Source organism: Capra hircus, chromosome 3, assembly GCF_001704415.2.
Source record: "Capra hircus breed San Clemente chromosome 3, ASM170441v1, whole genome shotgun sequence".
NCBI classification, from domain to species: Eukaryota; Metazoa; Chordata; class Mammalia; order Artiodactyla; family Bovidae; genus Capra; species Capra hircus.
Window position 1 is genome coordinate 117,372,293 of NC_030810.1, and position 20,453 is coordinate 117,392,745.

The 20,453-nt window shown below is 48.7% G+C and overlaps 1 protein-coding gene across 2 annotated transcripts in view; it reads right to left on the reverse strand.

The window, feature by feature from the left end:
* Positions 1-20,453, reverse strand: part of FAM78B (family with sequence similarity 78 member B) — a 93,057-nt gene that overhangs the window by 9,951 nt on the left and 62,653 nt on the right. Inside the window, exon 1 of one of the 2 annotated variants that reach the window (XR_001917889.1) lies at positions 10,175-10,254. The exons of the other annotated variant lie outside the window; for it this stretch is intronic. The gene's annotated coding sequence lies outside the window, so the exon portion shown is untranslated. Of the gene's footprint in view, positions 1-10,174; positions 10,255-20,453 lie in introns of those variants that run through there. 2 annotated transcript variants of the gene reach the window in all.

The window sequence follows — 20,453 nt, forward strand, 5'->3', positions numbered from 1 at the left end:
TTCTCAGGTTTTCAGTTTCCAACAAGGATGGGAATAATAATAAAACCTATCTTACATGTTGCTTTTAGAAATAAATGAGAAAGCTTTGCAAAGCAATCTCTTTAGTGCCTGGCACAGAGTAGGTGCTTCATGAATGATAACTGTAATTATGGACACAGCTCATTTAGGGAGAATGTTGACTGGCTGGGACCCAAGCATCCTCAAAGGGTAAGAGGTATTTCCTCCTTTTATGCAGGTAATGTGGCTACCTAAGTATATTCCCTCCATCCCAGCTATGGTTTTTCCAGTAGTCATGTATGGATGTGAGAGTTGGACCATAAAGAAAGCTGTGAAAGTCGCTCAGTCATGTTCAACTCTTTGAGACCCCTCTTGGAATTCTCTAGGCCAGAATACTGGAGTGGGTAGCCTTTCCCTTCTCCAGGGGATCTTCCCAACCCAAGGATTGAACCCAGGTCTCCCGCATTGCAGGAAGATGCTTTACCAGCTGAGCTACAAGGGAAGCCCAAGAATACTGGAGTGAGTAGCCTATCCCTTCTCCAGAGGATCTTCCCAACAAAGGAAATCAAACTGGGGTCTCCTGCATTGCAGGTGGATTCTTTACCAACTGAACTATCAAGGAAAGCTGAGTGCTGAAGAATTGATGCTTTTGAATTGTGGTGTTTAAAAAGACTCTTGATTCATGTTGATGTATTGCAAAATCAATACAATATTGTAAAGTAATTAGCCTCCAATTAAAATAAGTAAATTTAAATTAAAAACAAAAAGACTCTTGAGAGTCTCTTTGACAGCAGGAGATCAAACCAGTCAATCCTAAAGGAAATCAACCTTGAATATTCATTGGAAGGACTGATGCTGATGCTGAAGCTCCAATACTTTGGCCACTTGATGAGAAGAACTGACTCATTGGAAAATACCCTGATGCTGTAAAGGATTGAAGGCAGGAGGACAAGGGGCCAACAGAGGATGAGAAGGGGCCAACAGAGGATGAGATGGTTGGATGGCATCACCAACTCGATGCACATGAGTTTGAGAGAGCTCCAGGAGCTGGTGATGGACAGGGAAGCCTGATGTGCTGCATTCCATGGGGTTGCAAAGTGTTGGACATGACTGAGCAACTGAACTGAATTGAACTTTCTTCTCAACATTGAGTCAGACTTTGTGGTTAACACAGAGGACCAAGGACACCAACACTGTCAAATTTTGCATACAATTTCACGGGAGAAGGGGTTTCAATTTTAAAATACCTCTTTTGGAAGCTACTAGCCTGGTGAGAGACTACCCTCTCATGCTCTTCTGGGATGACTTGTGGGGCTCCTTCTCCAATACCAGCCCTTTCATCCTCAATTTCTTCATCTATAAAACTGACAGAATGAAACAAACAGCCTCATGAATAAGCTCTTATGCTCTTTGACCAAAGACCTCAGTCCTTGTGCTGATGGCCAGTAGGGTTTGCAGGGCCACAGAGGAAGAAGCTCTGGTTTCAGAAGAGAAATGTCATGGGTACTTCCCAAGGACAGGGAATAGCACTGTTCCAGAACACAAGATCCCACACAAATTGTTCTCCCTGAGGTCCAGGAACACTGGGGACTTATGGTGGCTTCCCTTCATTCACACTCCACTCCAGGGTCTGACATCATCCTGACTGAGGTTCCCACACTGCCTGCAGCTGGGGAGCCACTGCAGTTCTTGAGCCCCGATGGGCGTCTCTGACTTGCCAGTTGTCAGGCTTCTAACCTGCGCCTTGGTGATGGAAGGAGACATCATACTTGCCTTCACATGGCCTGGATCCCAGTTCCCAGTGGAGCCTAGAATCTGGGAGCTTTGTGATGACAAAAGGCCTTTCACAGTGTGAATATCCAATCTCTTTCTTTCTTTGCATTTTTCCTGTTCTTTCTTGTTCCTGACTGGGAGGAGGTGTGGTTTGCTTCTTTCTTTTTTGTTGTTATTCAAGAAGGATTCCTAGTACGGAATCTTCTGTTGATCCTGGGGGTGGACATATTGAAGTCCTCCCATTTACTCCATCTCAGTGAGCTGACACCATCTGGCCCTGCGTGCTCAGCAGTCTCATTGACTCTTTTACCCCAGAATATATGCAGCTTTAACTGTTATTTATACAGATATGGCTAGTTTTCTGGGGGCTGAATCTGATGGTGGCACATATGTATGATGAAGGCAATAAGAGGAAGGTTGGCTGGGAGCCCTGGGCAGCCCGGAGGAGGAGACAGACACTCTGCCACCCCAGTCTGTCATCTGCACCTAACACGGATGGGGGCTGAGGCCAGAACTCAGAAGTCTTCCTGTCTGTTGGCCTGGACAGCAGTTATTATTTCTAGATTTCCATCTAATTTGAGGACTATTAAAGGGGAAAAATTCTTCAAGATCAAGGAGATATGGGTAATGACACAATTGCCAAATCTTCCCCGAGATGAACAGGAAGTCCCTAGACATTTACCATCTGAGTGAATGAATGAACCAGAGCAGGACTCCTGGGCACAAGTCTCTGCAGGCTTGCAGGGGCGCCACCCACCCTCTTGTGTCAGGGAGCATCCTTACCTTTCTCCTTGGACCAGAGCTGTTCAAGGCTCATTGATCCCAGCCTGGGAGAGGGGAAATGTTGCCCTCTTCCTCTCTTGCCCACCCCATCAGCTGGCCCCGAGGAACATCCCACAGAGCTCTGGATGCTTTGGGGACTAGAGTTAGGGAGGCACGTAGAGAGGCTAACAGACTCTGGTCTGTGCCACTGAGCCAAGAGTGGGGCACTGGGGCTCAAGAGTGGCCCGAGGGGTGGGGGGGGCCAATGCAGGGTTTTGGGGGGTGGGCTCCTTGGCCTCAGTGGTCTAGAGGTTAAAGTCTGGAAGCTGGGAAACAAAGTCAAAGTTAAAAATACATTAATTGGAGCAAGAACAAGACCAGAAGAATCAGACTGAGCAAAACAGCCATGCTGACAATGTTGAGAAGATCAAGGCAGACAGAGGGGAGACTCTCAGAAGTCAGGTATTATTAATACCGCTATTACTCATAAGAGCTGGAGGCTTACTGTGTGCCGAGCAAATCTACTAAATGCCTGACACATCAGCTTCAAAGGAGGCACTGCTACTCCCTCCACCTTTTTTTCTCCCCACTTAAGGGAAGTTAAATCACTTGGCAAAGTCACAAAGCAAGTAGGCGGCTGAGCTGGTGTGAACCTATCTCCCCAGCACCTGTGACCACCTTTTGCCTGGAACCAAAGGCATTGACCACCGTTTCCTAGCCTGATTGCTTGAGTAGTCCCCACACACTGGTTCCCTGTACAGGTGGCACTATAGTGACACTGCAGGTCCCCAGGGGAGGCCTGATGGCAGAAGGACAGGACTGCTGGCTGCTGCCGCTGGCTGCTGGGACCAGTCCTCTCTCCCCAGCACTGGGCCAGGTGCAGCTGCGAGCCACATTGGCAGAACATGGATACGCCTGTTCCCCTTCTCCAGCTGCCAAATCCTTCCACTGCTTCTTCAGGGAGCTCCTATATTCTGCCAAATAATGGCCAAGGTATTATTAGTAGCTGAGTTGGTAAAGAATCTGCCTGCAATGCAGGAGACCTAGGTTCAATCCCTGGGTCGGGAAGAGCCCCTGGAGAAGGCAATGGCAACCCACTCCAGTACTCTTGCCTGGAGAATTCCATGCACAGAGGAGTCTGGCAGGCTGCAGTCCATGGGATCACAAAGAGTTGGACATGACTGTGTGACTTCCTTTCACTTTCAGTGGCAAAGGAGGCAGAGGGAAGGGTCAGGTTCACCAGGCTAAGCTGAGGAGAGGGGCAGACACAGAGACGCAGAACGGACCAGGCTGAGGATGGAGGCGGAGGCGTGTAGCCGCACAGGCTTTGAAAATCACAGTTGACTGTTTTCATTAGCTTTCCACTGTGTGTTCATCCCAGGCCACATTTCAGCGCACGCTGAGCAGGGCAGCAGATGTGGGGAGCTACTAGCAGCAGCTAAGCTGGGGGCAGACCATGAGGATGCTGGCAGCTCCGTGTGTGTTCTGGTGACAGAGCCATGAAGAGGACTCATTAGACAGGTGCCTGCTTAGCACACGGAAGGAGCAGCCATGTGCAGGGAGTTGAGATCCGCACATGCGCAGGCACAGAGGGCTCCGTGCGGGGCATCTCGGTGTTTCCCAGTGCGGCATGTCCGGGTGGGACGCCCCTCTCGGTTCCAACGGAGGTAAGTGCTTCACACGCTTGTCCTCACACGCTTGTCCTCACTGTATCTGAATCACTACCAGGTGCTTTCTGTTAGGCTGACCAAAAAGTTCACTTGGGCTTTTCTGTTAAATGTGACAGAAAAACCCAAACAAACTTTCTGGCCAACCCAATATTATTGCCATCCTATCTTGCAAAGGGGGAAACAGATGCATAAAGATTAAGAGGTGCCCAGGATCACATGACTAGTAACCACGGGGCCAGGATTCACACCCAAGCAGTTCTCTCCATGGCCCAGATTCAGGCACTTGGCTCTTCAGAGACAGAGAAAAATACCTTTTCTTGAGCACCTCCTATGCTTCAGGCAGCATACTAGGTCCTTGGTCAACTAGTCCAGGTTTCATAACTGTCCTTGTGAGGGAGGCAAAGCCCTGACTTGGAAATGCAGCAACTTAGACTGACAGAAGTTGGTAACTTATCTACATTCTCCTGGCTAGTAACTACAGAGCTGAGATTTATGCCTTGATGCCATGCTCTTTCCCCTAACATGGGACAGAGTGTGGTGTGCCTCCTACATGGCCATATAGTGTTTCCAATTTTAAGAAGTTACACTACAACAGGCCCTCGGCATCCAAAGGTTCTGCATCCACAGATTCAACCAACAGTGCGTTGAAAATATTGGGAAAAATATTTCAGAAAGTTCCAAGAAGCAAACTTAAATTTGCCATTGTTGTTGTTCATCAGTATTGTCTGACTCTTTGCAACCCCATAGACTGCAGCATGCCAGGCTTCCCTGTCCTTAACCATCTCCTGGAGCTTGCTCAAACTCATATCCATTGAGTCGGTGATGCCATCCAACCATCTCATCCTCAGTCATTCCCATCTCCTCCTGCCAACTATCTACATAGCACTTGGAGAAGGAAATGGCAGCCCACTCCAGTATTCTTGCCTGGAAAATTCCATGGACAGAGGAGCCTGGTAGGCTACAGTCCATGGGGTCGCAAAGAGTCGGACATGACTGAACGACTTCACTTCACTTCTACATTGTATTTACAACTATTTACACACTCATATTGCGTTAGGTATTATACCTAGGTATAAGTAACCTAGAGATGATTTAAAGTATATGGGAAGACTTCCCTGGTAGTCCAGTGGTTAAGACTCCATGCTTCCAATGTAGGGGGTACAGGTTAGATCCCTAGTCGGGGAACTAAGATTCCGTATGCCATGGAGTGTGGCCAAAAAAATAAAAATAAATAAATAAAGTATATGGGAGAATGTGTATAAGCTATATGAAAATACTATGCCATTTTATATAATGGACTTGGACATTCCCAGATTCTGGTATACTCCAGGGGTCCTGGGACCAATATCCTGTGAATACTGAGGGACAACTGTATTTATTGACAGGGCTTTGCTCATTGATTGTTTAATTCCTTTAACATGTAATTTTTGAAGTCCTTCTGTGCCCAAGGCAATATGGGGGAGGGAACCAAAGCTGGCTGTAGTCTGGTTCCCAGTGGGTATGGTGACCGGGATGTGAGGAGGAAGGAGGAAGGCGAGGAGTGCTGCTCAACCAGAGAACATTTTGGGGTGTCGGGGATGGCAGAGGGCACTTGTTCTTGGTACTTTATTCTTGATGTTTCTGTAAGTGGGATTGTTTCCTGATTTCCTGTTCTGATAATTCATTATTAGTGTATGGAGATGCAGCTGATTCAGGGCGCACCTGTGTCTGCCACTGTTTCCTTCTGCACCCTGAGGAAGGTGGCTCAGGAGTCAGCCTTCCCCAGTGTGAAGTCCAGGCTTACACACTTTGAGCCAGTTCCCTTCAAGCTGTTGATCACCTCCATCAAACACTCAGGGGACTGGCTCTTTCCCTTGGATGGATCATCTCTGCTCTGATGATTCTGGTGTCAGCCTGAGAGCCAGGAGGGGAGCTAGCTTTCAACAGAGGCTTCTGAAACCTTGTGCTTTTTAGAGGGTCAGTTGAAAGCTGGAGCTTTATGACTTTTCCTTTATTTGAGAGCCCATCAAAGCCATGTGGGAGCTACCGTGGATTCAGAAAGAACACCAGCATCACAGCTGCATGGCCTGTGGCCCCACCATGTTCCAATTCACTCTCTTTCCAAGGGAATTTTCTTTCTTCTGCAGACCCTGCTGGGTGGGGCAGAAAAAACACTGGGAGGCAGAAGCTCCAGGCCCTCATTCCCAGCTGTCTCTCAGCGGCTCGACTCTCAGGAGTCAGATTCTTCTAGGCCTCAGTTGTCTGAGCTGCAGAATGGAGATAATAACGCCCTCTTGAGGATCCACCATGTGGAAGTAAGTGGAATGCTAGGTTTTATGTCCATTACAATTTCTAGGCTTCACCGAGGAACTTTCAGCTACAGCCAAGTCATGTCCACCCTCTGAATCTCTGTGAAGGGCTTCTTGATTAGTCTAGCCCACCTGACTTCCAGAGGGCTGTGTGACTTCTTCCCAGATGTACGGGCACAGGAAGCAGATGCTGGATTAATCTGGGGTTTGGGTTTTGCTGGGCTGGTGGCCTCCCCAGTTTACGATACTTCAAAGGCTTCCTATCACAGGTAGAATACAACGCAGAGCCCTAACTTGCTCCACATGGCCTTACCTACTCTGGTCTCTGACTCTCTCCCCAGCTTCACCTCACACTATACTCCCTTGGCTCTCAGCTCTCCATCCCCACCAGCTTCCATGATAGTTCTGAAATGTGCCTTCTCTTTCCTGACTCAGGGCCTTGGCGCACGCTGTTGAGAAAGCACTTCTCCCACTGTCAATGTGGCTAACTGAGTAATCTCAGCTGTCAGAGCAAGTATTACTTCCTCTGGGATCTTCTCTGGTCTGCACGTGATCACTGAGCTAAACTAGGTCTCTTATTGAGCCCAGATTCATAGAACATATCACTGTTTGCAATTACGTATGTGTGACTGCATTTACGGCTTAATCTCTGTCTCTTCATGCTTGACTGGACACGTAGACTCTGATGACTGTTACAGACTCAGCACCTGCCAGAGTCTGGCTCATGGTGCTGTTTCGTGAATTTGTGGAAGGGTGAATGCCTGCCGAAGAGGCAAGAGGATGGAGACTGCTGCAAAATCAGGGATGATGATAATGCGCCTGAGAGGTGAGGAGGCAGGGAGAAAGCAGAGGGCTCCATGAGAGGGGAGATGAGTCCAGGGGAAGACCTGAGAGTGAGTATTTGAATTTAAGACGTCATAGGAGCAGTCTTGAAGGATGGTCTGTTTTGATGCTCTCAGAAGGGGTACGTGCTGCCTCCTGATTGGGTCTTGTGCAGTTGGGGCATCCAGAGGCCCCGGGAGCTGGGGAACAGACCAGGAAGTAGGAGTGAGCTCCTGTGTTGTCATGACACTGTGGGATGGGGCAGCCCTGCCTCCAGGTATCTGCGGGAGTTGGGATTTCACGTATATTCCTTGGACTCAGCAGGAGGGAGCTCTCTCTGGGAGGCAGGGGTTCTGTGAACATAACTGCAGTGGGGGTTAAGTAGCAGCTTTCCCTCATGGTCTGGAACTCTGTGGCCAAAAATGCTGCATGGATTCTGTGAGTCTCAGCTGTCACTGCCCCTGGGCCCCACTGGGGCTCTTCATTCTCTTGGCAGCAATGATAAAGCTGAACAGCAGAGGAGGTAGGGAAGGCCAGGTAGGAAGCTGGTAACAGCCTCTTGCAGAAGCAGCTCTTCTGTAATACAAAGGTTGATACCAAGGGCAGTTATACAACACTCGCCCTGTCCTGCCCAGGCCTACAGTTCTCAGTGTCCACTTTCTGACCAGATGCTCTCATGTGGATTGAAAGATGTCAACATGAAAACTGGGAAACAGGAAGCCCTGTCCCGTGTGTATCACTTTTCAGGGCTCTTGAGCATACAGCTGTGGGGGTAAATCTTCATGTTCCAAGCCAGGACCATGATAACCATCTGCTCATTCACAAGCCCTGCCCCTAGACAGACAGACCACATTCCAGAGCCGCTGAAACTGACCCTCATGCAACAGGAAGACAGGCTGAAAAAGTAAAGGTCATCAGGAGAAGCAGGCGCTAGAAGCTGACCACTTTGATGATGACAGTGAAGTCAGAACCATATAAAATCATAGGTTAAGTCCATCCTCCCATGGCTATGACTAGCTCCACTGAAAGGACTGTTGTTCCAGTCAAAATTGACAGTAAAGAAAAACCACCCCAAGGCGACAGATGGTAACTAGACATCGTGGTGGTCATTTTGTAATGTATAGAAATATTGAATCACTATGTTGTACACCAGGAATTAACACAGTGTGGTAGGTCAAATTATACTCCAGTTAAAAAAACAATCATGATCAAATAGATACGAAGGCAGGGAAGTTTGCCAAATTCCTTTTAGCAGCATCCTGCTTGCACACCTAATTAGATAAATTGTGGAAAGCAGTTACACTGAAGTCCCACCCAACTGTAGCGTCTTCATTCCAGACCCAAAGCTCAGATGCCATTAGACAGGACAGAAGTCACCTAGAGTGTACACTGAAATGTCATGTTATTTCTGAGAGTGGTGCTGAGGGTGATTTTGTTTTCTGCCTTATATGCTTATGTATGAATTGCTTGTATAATAAAAAATGGTATTAAAGAAAAAAGAAAAACCACCACAGGGATATTTGAAGTCAGTTCCATGATTTCTTGAACTCGTACCATGTGCCTGGCTCTGTCTGGTTACAGAGACCATCAAGACTCATAAGACAGGGTCCCTGTCCTCAGAGAACGCCAACGTTATTTGGGGAGGACTTAGAGGCAGACCACTTCAACACAATGCGGTCTATTTGGGGATAGAGACACATCATCATGGAAGAAGGAGTGCTTTTCTGGAGAGAGGATGGTGGTGGCAATAGCAACAGCCAGCCTGATGCAGCATCTGCCCTGTGTGGCCACTGTTCATGGCCCTTCACATGTATTATCTGATTAATCTTAACCCAGTAAGGCTGGAACTAGCCTTGTCCCCTTGGAGAAGGACATGGCAACCCACTCCAGTGTTCTTGCCTGGAGAATCCCAGTGACAGAGGAGCCTGGTGGGCTGCCGTCTATGGGGTCACACAGAGCAGGACACGACTGAAGCGACTTAGCAGCAGCAGCAGCAGCCTTGTCCCCATTTTACTTATTTTTTAACACTTACATTTACTTATTTGTTTGGTTGCTCTGCATATTAGTTGTCTCATGCAGGATCTGCAGTTATAGCATGCGGGATCTAGTTCCCTCACCAGGAATCAAACCTGGGACCCCTGCCCTGGTAGTGTGAAGTCTTAGCCACTGGGCCACTAGGGAAGTCCCAGCCTTGTCTCCATTTTAAATAGGAAAAAATGAGGTTTGGGGAGGTGAAGAGACTAGTCTTCGGGCAACACAGGATCTGAATGCAGGCCAGCTGCCTCCTGAGCAGAGTCAGGAGAAAGAATGCAGAAGAGGAAGCAGTGTGAGCAAGGGCCTTGACGCGCGGGGTGGGCAGAAAAAGGCAGAAGTGATGTCTGTATCACCTGAACAGACGCTGGGCTAAAAACAAGGGAGGATGAGGCTGGAGAGGAGGTAGTGGCCTTGACAATGCCCCAGGGCTGTCTGCTCAGGTTGGTACAGGGAGGTAGGGTCTCAAGAATGATTCCTTGTGGTCCTGTTGCCTCCTGCTGCCGTGGAAATGCTCCACAATGTTTGGTGACTGAACGAGGAAACAACAGCCAAATATTGGCTGGTGCTGTGCTAAGTCGCTTCAGTTGTGTCTGACTCTGTGTGATCCCATGGACAGGGGAGCCTGGCAGGCTACTGTCCATGGGATTCTCCAGGCAGGAATACTGGAATGGATTGCCATACCCTCCTACAGATGATCTTCCACACCCAGGGATTAAAACCCACAGCTCTTATGTCTCCTGCATTGGCAGCTGAGTTCTTTACCACTACCGCCACCTGGGAAGCCCAGCAAATACTGGCTTAGCATTCTACTTTTCACAACATACTTACCTTTTTCTTGGCCGTGTCATGTAGTTTGTGGGATCTTCGTTCCATGACCCTGGTTTGGTTCCTGGGTCGGGGAGAATCCCTTGGAGAAGGCATAGGCTACCCATTTCAGTATTCTTGGGCTTCCCTGGTGGCTCAGATGGTAATGAATCCACCTGCAGTGTGGGAGACCTGCAGTTGGGAAGATCCCCTGGAGGAGGGCATGGCAACCTACTCTAGTATTCTTGCCTGGAGAATCCCCATGGACAGAGGAGCCTGGTGGGCTACAGTCCATGGGGTCTCAAAGAGTTGGACATGATTGAGCAACTAAGCATAGCACAGTTCCCTGACAGGGGATCAAACCTGCATTCCCGACATTGGAAGCACAGAGTCTTAACCAGTGGATCACCAGGGAGGTCCCAAAACATACTCCTCTTATAAAGGATCTTATTTAATCTTCATGATAATCTTATGAAACAGACAGTATGTCCTCCATTTCATAGATAGGGAAACCGAAGCTCAGAAAAGCTAACTACTTTTTCTCAAGGTTCAACAGTTAGTCAGCGATGGAGACAGGTCTTGAGCCCATGTATAAGCTCTGTGTCTCCTGCCATACTCCCCAAGGCCGTCACTGAGGCAAGATGGAGGAGAACGTAGAAATGCTGTAGTAGACAGTAGAGCTATCATTTTTCTGAAAGACAGGGGGATAGAAGCCTTATGTATCAAGCATCTATTTTTTCTGAAGAATTTTCCAGTACTTGACTCTCAGAAAGATGTATCCAAATTGTCCGTAATGCACTTGGTAAACATGAACCAGAAATAATTAGCTAATGAGCTACCATCAGTGCTAATTATCTGTGCCAAGAGAGACAGGCACTGAGGAAGGAGGTAAAAGGTCACAGGAAACTGTCTCTTAGATGGTGGGGCTATGGCCCTGCTCCCCAGCTGGGGGTCCTGGGATGGCCTGCGCCCGAAACCTGCCTGATGGTCCTGACCCTACTCTCTCTGGGGGCTTTGTTTAAAGGGACCCCTCCAGGTGGTCAGTGGTCGCAACCCCCCTCCTGCCTCCAGTTAGTCCTGCTCATCTTCTCTTCTGCAGACATTTCACCTTGGATTCCATTCTGGTTCTCTACCTATTCTCTGCCTTCACACTTCAGGCTTCCTGAGCCTGTTCTTGTTAATCAGGATGCAGACCTGGCTTCTCCTTTACTCCATGACCCTTAGTTACAAGCCAGCCTTGCCCACCCAGAGCTCCAGTCCTGACACTCAGGAGCCATGGGTATGGGCTCCCCAAAGTGAATTTTGTGTGCACAGCAGAGTTTTTATCTTAGGTCCAACCATCCCAAACATAGTCTCTTAAATTGGCTCACATCTGCCGGGTTCTTTTTGTGTGAAACAGTAAAGGTGTCTCTCAGACATGCCATTCTAAATCACATTTTTGATGAGTGAAGTGATAAGGAAATTGTTTAATCCTCTCAGCAATGTTTACTCTACAGAGAGGCATGTAGGATCTTGAGGTCTTGTAACTTGCCAGTAAGTGGCCAGGCTAGAATTAAACCTCCGCCTGTCTGAGCCCCAAGCCTATACTCTTAGATCCACTTGGAACTTCAGCAGTAGTTAAGGATATGTAAAGAGACAAATACACTGGGCAGCTGCTCCTTAAACGAGCCTCTCAGGGAAGCACTGTGGAACAGAAAAATCTTTATAAATAAGCATCCGTCAGTTTTCTGGTTTTATAAGTTTCTCTAAATCTGTATGTCCAGTTCCTTAAAGTGGGCATGTCAGTTTGTGAGAAATGACCCCCAAAAAAGTATTGGGCAGAAAGGGGTGGTGGGAAGACATGGCCAAATCATGTCTCAAGTCTAGTGATGAATGGTGGTTGTGAGCAGCAGGGAGAATACACAGCTGATCATGAGTTCTAATTTTCAAGCAGCTATTCTAAGTTCCTGCCCTTCCTATGACTCTTACCAAGAAAAAAAGGGGTCCTACAGAGACTTGTGGTTGTCAAGGGGGAGAGAGTTGGGGAAGATATGGATTGGAAGTTTGGGATTAGCAGATGCAAACTGGTATTTATAGAATGGATAAACAAGGTCCTATTGTATAGCACAGGGAACTATATTCAATATCCTATAATATAAACTGTAATGAAAAAGAATTTATGTGTGTTATTCACTAAGTTGTGTCTGACTCTTTGCGACCCCATGGATTGTAGCCCGCCAGGCTCCTCTGTTCATGGAATTCTCCAGGCAAGGATATTGGAGTGGGTTGCCATTCCCTTCTCCAGGGGATCTTCTTGACTCAGGGACTGAACAGGATCTCCTGCACTGCCAGCAGATTCTTTACCATCTGAGCCACCAGGGAAGCAATGTATATATATGTATGACCGAATCACTTTGCTATACAGTAGAAATTAACACAACATTGTAAAACAACTATGGGTTTCTCTGGTGGCTCAACTGGTAAAGAACCCACCTGCAATGAGGGAGACCAGGGTTCTATCCCTGCGTTGGGAAGATCTACTATACTTCAACACAATGATTAAAAAATAATAATAATAATTCTTGACATGGGCTTGTGGTGGGGGGAGAGGCATCTGTTGCTTTTTATTTCCTTTTCCCTTGGGCCAAAAGCAGAAGGAAAGAGGTTGATATTCACTCCCTGCCAGGTCGTATGGGACCCAGAGCTCAGAGAACCCTTTTAAGAGCCCTCTATGCTATCAAATATCTTCCTGGCCCTTCCCACACATACAGCCTCTAAAAACCTGTGCCACATGAACAGAGGACAAACTCATGAGAGAAAAGTGTGTCAGAGCAATTCTTTGCAGAATAAAAGATTTCTGATCAGCAGAAGCTTTTCAGGGCCCTGGCAGTGGCAGGCAAGCGGGTCATGTGAAAAGAGCGCTTTATTATTTATTAATTTTTTTTTTTTAAAGAAAGGGAGAGGATGAGCAAATGTAGATTAGGCACTAGAAGTAAGGCAGGCATTGATTTTTAGGGAAGATTTGATGCCTCCTGATTGGCTGGGATGATAGAACAGGGCTGCAAGGAAGAGACTGCGTTATCTTGGGAACAATGTCTGCAGAGGGGAGAGGCAGATGTGGATGTGAGGAACAGGAGAGGGGGGCACGTGAGCAGTGTGAATCTGTGTGTGTGTGTGTGTGTTCTGGAGTCCACGTTCTACAGAGCCAGAGGGCCGGCAGAGGGAGGGGAAGCAGGAGGCTGGGATGCAGGGCTGATCTCAAACAGCAAACGCTGAATGCAGCCCCACAGCAGAAGCCATTTGAGGGGGCCTGTGCCTAGGGAAGTGCCCACACCCAAGAGAAACGTGTGGCAAATGAAGAGCAAACAGGAGTGGTGGGAATGAAAGTCGATGTGGTCCTGGTGGAGTGTGAGGCTGCAGCCAGGAGGAGGGGATGGAAGTGGAAGGCCACCACCCGACTACAGAGGCAGGAAATGTCCTGTGCTCCCTGTGGGATCGGCCTGCCAGCCTCTCTCCCGGAGGTGTGCGCCATGCTGACGTCTGTCCTCCACGAGAACGCTGTGGCAGGCATTTTCCAGTCAAGGTGGACCCAGCGTTCTCTGCCCTTGGCCAGGCTGCACTGGGGCTGCAATGAGTCTGCGGATTCCTGCTGTCATGTTCTGCCAGCAAAAACTTCCCTCTGCTTCAAACAGTCTGTTCTTTAGCTGGAAGGCTGACGGGGCAGGAGTGTCCTGTAGATCTGGGGACAGAACGTGCCTTAATTCTTCTGAAGTGAACATTCTGGCCCCATATGGATGGGGCAATGAATTGAAACGGTCACGTATTCTGGGAGCAGCCCTGAGCAGAGGATGGTTGGGGCCACCTGAAGCTGAGAAGTGCAGGGGAGGGACAAGGCAAGGCTTCTGCTGCAGAGACAGCAATACGAGTGGTTCTCGTTACTGTGGTTTATGCACCTGTGACATGCCAGAGGCTGAAGAGCCTTTTATAGACGTTTCTCCCCTTAGTACTGAGAACCATGCTTCTGCACAGTGGGTATTCTTGGAGCCATTCAATATATAAGAACGCAAGCTCAAGAAGCTGGTGAGTCAGAGGTGGCCAAGCTGGTAGGTAAGATACTTGCCCTCCTCATTAGGCAGGAGACCTCTGTCCATCTGCACCTGCCCTTAGGACCCTGCAGAAGCAAGGCTGCCACACACCTGGGGGCTTGGGCGGCCGGGCCTCACGTGGCTATGTTTCCTCATTCTCCAAGGGCTTGCCAGGCCCTGTGGTGGCAGTTTCCTTTCCTTTGAGCGTGGCAAGCTCAGTGCACAGGCTTCTCCCTCTGTCTCAGCCCCTCTGTGGTGGCAGGCCAGGCCCGGAGGGACTTGGGTGGAGGAGTGCAGAGGTGAGACCAGGGTAATGGGGAGGCATCTGGACAGTTTAAATAAAAGCCAGAAAGGCAGGTAGAGGCAGCAGTGCAAGTGGCCAGTGGGCCCGGAGCCAGGCCAGGCAGGCAGGCGAGCTCACGGAGAGGGAGGAGTCAGAGCACACAGAGGCTGGCCCCATGCTGGCCCGAGGTTCAGGCACATCGGGGGCATGAGTGCACTTTACAGCTTCCTGATGGGGCAGCAGGGGACGTCAGGAGCTCTCAGGAGCTCGGAGGCAGGGACTTCAGGGGAAGGAAGGCCAGCAGGAGCATTTTCAGTAGGAGAGGTACAGCCGGGGCCTCTAGCACAGACTGCTGGGCAAGGCCCTGGCAGAGAATTCTCACTCCCTGCCTCTGCCCCACAACTCTTGAGCCCCCGGGGACCCTGGGCACCCCTAGTCATCCCTCTTGTCACCCCAGCCCAGATGGAGGCTGGGGGAAACAGGCAGCGCACTGCCCAAGTGATAGATACAGTTAGTGAGGCACAGACCCTCTCCAGAGAGAGGCCTCTGGGGCTGGAGCAGGGGAGGGAATCGGGAACCCTTGTGGGTGGAGACACTCCACCGGCAGAGAGGAGCAAGGCGCTGACTCCCGAGGACTGGTAATGGTTAGAAGAAGCACAGAGTTAATCAGATCCTACACGCACAAGCTGCAGACAGAAAGGTAATTCCCCAGCTGGCAATGATGACACCTAAAAATACTGAGCTGTGGTTCTCACAGGAATGCTTAACGGCCCACATTCAATCTAGAGCAGCTTCTGGATTACGGGTTAGAGTAAATAAAGAAGATCAGCTATGCAACATAACCATAGGCTTTTAGCTGAAAATGACGTCTGGTACAGCAGAGTGTCTGTCTCTAAGAAACTCAAATTGCCAGTCATCCCAGGAGGCTCTCTGCTGCTCTCAGCTAGTTTGCATCCTGACTTGTTCTGACCGGTGGCAAGAACACAAGTTTGGATCTCCAGCTTTCCTTTGGGTCCCCGTTGCTTGTTACCCAGGAGAGACTGCTGGGGATGACTGGCCACTGGCTAGCAGGGGCAGTGAGGTGGGTCTACTCCCACCTGTGGGCCAGAAGCTCAACCACTGGTCAGTCTTAACAGCCCCCCGTGCACCTCATTGTACACCTGTCTCTTCTCCAAGAGAAGCAACTTCAAGCGCTCAGCTTCCTGATGGCTGCTCAGTGGCAGCATTTTCTTTGGAAACAAGGAAAAGTCACTCCATGATAGATCTAATTCCTGGTTCTACACTGTCCTTCCCATGTGACCTAGGGCAGGTTACTTAGCTGCTTAGCTGGTTCAGTTTCATCATCCAAGATGCTGCCCTGAAGTTATCAGAGAGGACTGCTTCAGTGTTCTCATCCTCTTTTCACCCAGTTGGCCCTCCTGTCCTGAACACCCATCACGGCAGGTCTTTCTGCATCTTACTGCACCCTGACCTCTGCCTCTGGAAGCCAGTCTAGTCACCAGGGAAACCAGGCTGGAGTCTTAGGATCAAGAGACAATGAAGAGCTGTCTTCAAAAGGAAAAGAGCAAGATTTATCTCTGGCCCTGACCCTGGGTATCATGAAATCCTGACTTCACATCCTTCCTCGGCACAGCTGGGCACCTTTGAAGAGTCAGGCAGTGAGAGCCTGTAACTGCTGTCTTACTTCTGCTGTTTTGGACGTTATTCATGACCTTTTCTTCCTGTGGCTGAGGCCAAGGTAAGCAGTGAGCAACGGCTGGCTTTTCCTCCCATGAGCGGCTACCCAAATCCCAGCGAACAGTGACCTTCCCTGCTCCTTTCTTGCGTGCTGGTCACTGATGCTCTGAGCCCACCCTGCACACACTGGCTGCTGGCTAGGTGGGCATCAGGCACTTCAGATTCCACAAAGTTGGGCACTCCTCTGCTTTGGGAAAGTAGAGCCTGTGGCCCTTAACTATGAAAGATTCAGCTTCTGCTATCTCGTTGGGCAGAGCTCCAGGAAACTCAGCACGCCTGGACTTGTGAGGAGCAAGGCAGAAGGTACAGGATGGCATGGCCCGGGACAGGCACCAGCTCTGAGCCTCCAGCTTCTTTGCTTACAATACTGAGAATGAAAAAGTTACAGTTGTGAGCTTGGGCTGGCACTATACCATCAAGCTTTGAGAGGTCCTGTGCCCTACAAGCGTCGACAGGAATGACCAAGAAACCTGAAAGGTCCCTGCTGAGCAAGTATGAAGAAGGACACCATAGCTGTGGAAAACCCAGTGACCAGGATGAGCTGTCTTTGATGACCACAGCTGGAGAGCGGAAAAAATTAAGCCTCTTCGTGAAGACAACTGATGGGACCACTGTCGATAAGGGTCTCCTGACCGCCTTGAAAATGCTGGTCTGGACCTGACCCTTCTCTTTCATATGTCCCCTGGATCAAGCAACCATGGGATTTAAGCAGCTGAGATCAGTTCAAAGAACGCACCTTTCAGCGCATCTGCTCCTTCCGTATTAGGAGACCCCGAAAGCATGGTTTGTTAAAAGTAGGTACTCTCTCCAGCACTTATGGGCAGAAATAGGAAGGATAAGATTATACTGGGTGTTATGTCTGTACTCTGCACCCCAGGAAATGGGCCTCTGCATTCAGAGCTCGATTGTCAAGTCAAGGTGCCTGATATGATGATCTCATCAATGCAGACAGAAAACTGGAAGTCTCAGACAAGTCCAGGACAACCTGTAACAGAGGCTAGAATAGCTGTCATCCAACAAGGACACATTGACTGTGGTCCATGTACAGTCTCTGATGTACCTACAGTTTTTTCTGGAAATGCAATCAGTCTCTTCCTTTAGGTACAAATAACTGGGGACTGCCATTTCTTTTTGGCAAAAAAGAAAAGGGGGAGAAAAGTCAAACCACAAGGTCCCAGAATATGTCTTTATAACAGAAAACTGTCAAGTGCTTACTAAACCAGGATGGCTCCTGCACAGGGCTTTTAGAGGGGATCCAGTGAATGCAGGTTATTCGAAGTACAGTTCTTAATACATAATAAGTACTTGGGAAATGTTCAATTATCTAATTTCCTATAATATTTAAAATATAACCAGCCAGAAAGTAGGGCTCCTGGTTTCCCAGAGGCTAATTCATTGCCTATGGCTTTCCAGTTTTTAATGCTCTCTGGCTAAATTTCTATCCAGGTCATAGTGGTTTTGCCTAAGAGATAAATTGAATTCAGTAAGTTGCATGATCCAGGTTCTCAGAGACTTGATTAACATCAGGAATCATTACTCAGTGCTATGAACTTCCCTGGTTATATTCTGTAATCTTGTTTCCAGAAGCAGCCAGGTCTCTGGCGTTGCTGCTTCTGTCTAAATTCTTGGGGTGTATCTCCCCACTGGTTCTGTCTACAATCCTCTTTCCGCTTAGTCTTTCCTTCTCCAGAATAGACTTACTAGAGATTAACTTTCTTATTTATCACATTTCTATTTCAATCATACTCACAACCCCAGTCCCTGGACAGACACAAAACAGAGAGAAAGGTTAAGGGAAAATACAGGCCCAAGCCCAAAGCAGGGTTCTATGGAGTCCAGCCTATTTCTTCTCTTCTGTTCTCCACCTCATTTGTGCGTGCTCACGTCCGACTCTTTGTGGCTGTGGCCTGGGCCCCGCCAGGCTCCTCTCTCCATGGGACTCTCCGGTCAAGAACACTAGAGTGGGCTGTCATTTCCTCCTCCAGGGGATCTTCTTGACCTAGGGATCGAACCTGTGTCTCCTGCATCAGCAGGTGGATTCTCTTACCACTGAGCCACCTCACCACTGAAGCCCAGTCTTCACCTCACTTCACCCAGTTTATTTTTTTTCTTTTCCATTATGGTTTATTACAAGATACTGAATATAGTTCCCTGTGCCGTATGGTAGGACCTTGTTATTTATCCATCCTATATACAATAGTTTGCATCTACTAATCCAAACTCCCCAATCCATTTCCTCTTCGTATCCCTCCAACTTGGCAACCACGAATCTGTTCTCTATGTCTGTTAGGCACTAACCAGAGTTCTTGCTTAGGTCAACAATCTGAATTACCCTGGACAGAAACCTCTGGAACCCAAAAGGGTACTTTCCCTCATAATCCTCCTTTAAATGTTGTCAGACCAAGCTCCCGGCCCTCAGCGCACATGGCACTGCCTCAGTAATGTACCTGAGGAAAGGTCTCGAAGGAGATGTTAATTCATCAATTTCCCTGAAGAGCAGAGCACACACTAACGTCCCACTCTTCTGCAGATGGCTCACCATTCAAGGAGCAGCTAAAATACTGTAGGTGCTCCATCACTCCAAAGGCAGGTATTGTTTGAGCTCCTGTCCTCAAATCAAGAAGGATTTGAGATCCTTGGACTCAATAGGCTGGACTCCTAGAACCCTGCTTTGGGCTTGGGCTTGGGATTTGACAACAAGGCCCTGGATCACCTACAATTCTGGGAGTACTTCCTATATGCCAGACCCCATGCTAAGAATTCTATACAGTCACCTCATTTCATCTTTGCAACAATACTAAAAAGCACAGACTAGGTTACCCCTATGTTATAGATGTGCAAAGTGAGGCCCAAAGAGGTTATATAATTTAACCAAACTCACTAATATGCGCCAGAGCTGAGACATGAAACCATTAGACTGTATTCTTGGGAAGTCCACTCAAAGTACATCGTTAAATGTACATGGCTAAATTAGAGAGATGAGAGATTAAAAACAAATATGCTTCCTAATTAAAAAATAAAACTACAGAAACTTACTATCATTAATCAGGCTTGGCTGTGCCCTGCCTGATGGCTATTGAGCCTGAAGACAGTCACTGGCCCGCAGACCCTGCATGCCCTGTCCTGGTCCAGGTGCGGGGCCGGGTGTGGGTGGGTGGGCAGCAGATGAGCAAGCTGACTCTCATGATGAGCCTCCGGGCCGCTTTGCTGTACTCAGACAGGATTCCCCTTCTGCGGGCTCTGGACTCACAGCCCTTCCCTATTAGGGTCCTGCCCCCCAACAGGTTTCCTTGGAGACAAGAGACAAGTAGGGGTCAGGGAGGGGGAAGAGGGGAGCTGGATTTTAAATTCCATCTCTCTTACTTGTACCTATATGTTCAGATGACTTTACCACTCCAGTTTGGGTTTCCTCAGCTGTGAAGCAGAGCTAATCGGTCCATCACAGTTGTGAAGATACATTAAATGTGTGGTGAGAGATCACAAGAAGAGCTTTGTAAATGTTAGCAGTTAAATGTATAACAAGATGCATTTTCATCAGGGTGTGAATGACCACTGGGAGTTTTGCATTTTAAAGCGTACTTGCATTTTAAAAGAGGAATCTGACAAAGCAAATGAGGCTGAAGCCCTGGGTTGTTGATGTGACACCAGCAATCCAAGAACCCCATTTATTTCCTCCAGCAGGCAGGCCTCTGTCCTTGCTTCAGAAAGGCTCTGGCCCCGCTGTGTTGTTCTAGGTGGCCTCTGTGCATTCATACTCAAGTGTGTTTCCTTGAACAGCCTGGTGCACCCACACTCAAGTGTGTTTCCGTGAACAGCCCACCACAGAAATGTGCTGATGTTTCCTGGTACAGAGGGGCTGCCGGGGGTGGGCAGTGGGGAGTGGGGCCTGCATGCAGAGGAGAGCAGCTGTGAAACCTCAGCTCTGCCATGCGAGATGGGGAAGGTAGGGCAAGATGCCACCTCTGACAGGAGCAGTGTCAGGATCCAAATGTATAATCCAAAGAAGGTCAGACACAGGCCAAAAGGAGGCAGCCCATCGTAACCTGTAACACCTGCTACCATCCCAAGATTCACCGCCCTGAGGATGCTTGTCGGCAGGCAGACTCTTTATGTAGCAAGATGCAGGGCAGTAAGTAAATCAAAGCAACATTGTTTATGCTGTTAATATTCAGGCAAAGGCCCACTCTGTGCTCACTCTATGTTGGGGACCATTGGGGAA